We start from the raw sequence: 3,548 nt of genomic DNA, 5'->3' as shown, positions 1-3,548 counted from the left end.
ATATAAAGGCTGTATGTATGTCGTTCATCCAGGAACATAAACCATTGAGAAGAGAAGGAACCCCGCACTGGGATTTAAAAAATAATCCTACACCTTCCCCCATATAGGTTCCAAAAATAAGACTTAGGTCATTAGACTTGGCGACAAGCACCTTTAATCACTGTCTCTCTAGCTGGCCTCCTACCTGCTCTCTTCATCTTATGGTGGAGTGGTAACCAGAGAAGAAAAAGAATTAAAAGTTATAAACTTGGAAACAAAGTTATAAAAATATCTGTACGTCCTGTGAAATCGTTTTTAAAGCTGTTGGAACTCAGAGGGGTTAGCAAGTTCATAGCACTCAAGGGTTGATTTACTAACACAGTTTTATTTCTACAAATAACTCAAGTTAATGTGATGAGTAGTCTTAACTGACACAACCTAGAGTCATCTGAGAAGTGAGTCTTAATGAAGGGTGATCTACATTAAGTTGGATTTGAGCATGTTTGTATGAGGTTATCTTAACTTATGTGGGAGGATCCAGCCTACTGCAGGTGGCACCATTTTCTAGGCAAGGAGTTCTGAATGTGTAAGAAATAAGAAATATAGCAAAGATAATAAGCAAGCAAAGACATTAAATATTCTTGCTTCTTACTGTAGATGTGATGTGGTCAGTAGTTTTGTTGATGGGGTTTAACTTAAAATTGTGATCCAGAAGTAATCCATTCTCCTCTACATTTCTACAAAAATGATACTAGAACAATTGGAAGCTGAAATAAAATGTCATAAAATATGAACTACTTATAAGTAAATCTGAAACTATTATGCAGATTTGTACCCTTAAAAGACTTTGTATCCTTACATAAATATATATGGAGATACTTGAATACTTACATAACTATACTTTGTATACTTACAAGAGTGTTTTCTTATGAATTTATCTGTAAGATCAAACATCATCACAACCAAAATTCTAGCAGGATTTGTAGAAATGGACAAGTATATTTGAGAACATGGAACACTGCTTCTCAACTGGTCACCTGGACCACAACGTTTACCAGTATCTGCTTTTCATTTTTTCCCTTCTGTAGAAAAGGAAATCCAGCTGCATGGTCTTAGTCTCCTGTACAAGGTAGATTCTGACCTCTGCCTCCCAGGAATCATAACGATTAATATATGGAAGCATATTAATATGTGATTAGAAATGAAAATGATATCAATTTATCAGTTTTTCCATGAAGAAGAATGTACACAAGCAGAATGGACTGTCCAGGGGGAATCTGAGAATTCAAGAAAGACCAGGCAACTGCCATTCAACCCTTATTCCCAGAACACCTGCCATGATGGTGTAATGGTAAACAGTCAGGCATGACGCGGAAGTCCTAAACTAGCATAGTAGGTTTAGAATAATGGGGAGTGCTTCTGAGCAGAGAACTAGGAACCCCTAGAGCTCAATTCTGAGAGTCTACAAGTCTTTGATTCCAAGAAAGGGGAAAAATCCCCCTTCTCTTCTAATAAAACAAATGTGTCTTATGTGCTTGGCTTGTGGCTTGGCAGTGGTTGACCGAGGGCAACAGAATAAAGAATCCCCAAACCCATAAAAGCATCCTCCCGCAAAAAAACAAAGAAAAATTTGCATGTCGTCTTTGTTAATTAGATCCATCTTGTACACGAGAGCTCCTTGCATCACTGCCAGATGGAAATACCAAACACATGGCCTCAGGCCGCTCTTATCCTCAGGAAAGCTTGGAAGGGAGTCTGCCAAAAAAGCAAATCTGTTGCCAAGAAAGTTACCCTATGGGCATTGCCCTCTTCCCCGGGCTCTGGAAAATGCTTCTGGGACTTTCTGCTGGAAACTGAGGCAGCTACGGAGCAGCCTAAATTAGAGTGAGAAGACGGTTTGGTGTGAGAGTGATCTAGGCTCATTCCTCTCAGGACTACCACAGAAATAGGGGAAAATCTAGGAAAACAAGATGTTTTAGACACATGGTTTTTAGGCACACCAGGCCAACAGGGAGGCATGAGTCCAAAGGAATAGACTTGTTAGATTCAGTCAGGGTGAAGATCAGCAGGAGACAGGGTTGACCTTTTTTTTTTAAGGTACCTTGATTCTACTCCTTCATTGACATCATCTCCACAGTTTCTTCTCTGGGACATTCCTTGGGTCTGTGTGTAGATGTCTGGCCACAGCCGTAGACTCTTGGAGCAGACCTGGAATATTTCAGACTAAGTGAATGGACAACAAACCATTGTTTGCTTCGCCATTGACTGCTCTGCTGAGTATTTCAGGGCTTGTGTGCAGCCCCCCACCTCTGCTCATACTTTTCCTTCCTTGGGTCTTCCCTGCATTCTTGCCTGTGCAATTCCTACTTTTCTTCACAGTGTTATACCAAGTGTTTTTTCTTTCTTTGTAGTGTGTGTGTGTGTGTGTGTGTGTGTGTGTGTGTGTGTGTGATATGTTTGCAGGTTCCTAAAGAGGCTAGAAGAGGAGGCTGAGTCCCCCCTCCCTCTGTCAGAGCTAGACTTACAAACTCTGACCCCCTGCAAAAGCTCTTAACTTAGAGCCATCTCTCCAGGCCCCAAGTGCTATTTCACTCATGACTTTTTTCTCTATTCCAATTCATGCCCTTTCCTAGCATGCTAAGTTCCCTCTCAGCAGATATTTGTATCTTTTATTACAAATATGTGCCTACAATCTTCTTGATTTACATTTTAAAGTATGCATCTATGACCTGATGTGCATGTGAGTGCAGGTACCCGGAGATGCCAGACCCCATGATGTGGGTGCTTTGAGCCGAACTCCAGTCTTCCACAAGAGCAGTATGTGCTCTTGACTGTGGAGCCATCTCTACAACCCTGAATGCAAACGTCACAAAATGGGATCGTCAATGTAGATCTGTGAGCATTGGTTATGCCTTACTCTTCTCTGAATCGCCTCATGTGCTCCAAGGAAGGCCTGTGCTTCCTCCCAGCACAGTGAAAGACTAAGAAGAAGCCGAGGATGGGGTTTACTGAAGAGACTGGCAATAACCCAGGCTACCATTCAAAAGCTCTCCCACTCTAGGGAGAGATCGTTCCCATATTCTCCCCAAGGTCACTAATAGCCTTTCTGTCCCAGTAATCTAAGGCAAAATTTAAGGAAACAAAACTCACATTAAGTGATGCTTAGTTCACTATAAATCATTGAAGAAAGTTCCATTTAAAGCAAACCACTGAACTGAGAACGGGGCCCCCGTTGAAGGAATCAGAGAAAGAACTGAAAGAGCTTGAAGGGGCTTGAGACCCCATATGAACAACAATGCCAACCAACCAGAGCTTCCAGGACTAAGCCACTACCCAAAGAGTATACATGGACTGACCCTGGGCTCAAACCTCATAGGTAGCAATGAATAGCCTAGTAAGAGCACAGTGGAAGGGGAAGCCCTTGGTCCTGCCAAGACTGAACGCCCAGTGAACGTGATGGTTGGGGGGTAGGGCGGTAATGGGAGAGGATGGGAAGGGGAACACCCATAGAGAAGGGGAGGGGATGGGTTAGGGGGATGTTGGCCTGGAAACCGGGAAGGGGAATAACA

This window comes from Rattus rattus, chromosome 3 (genome assembly GCF_011064425.1).
Source record: "Rattus rattus isolate New Zealand chromosome 3, Rrattus_CSIRO_v1, whole genome shotgun sequence".
Taxonomy (NCBI): domain Eukaryota; kingdom Metazoa; phylum Chordata; class Mammalia; order Rodentia; family Muridae; genus Rattus; species Rattus rattus.
This window is presented reverse-complemented; position numbering follows the sequence as displayed.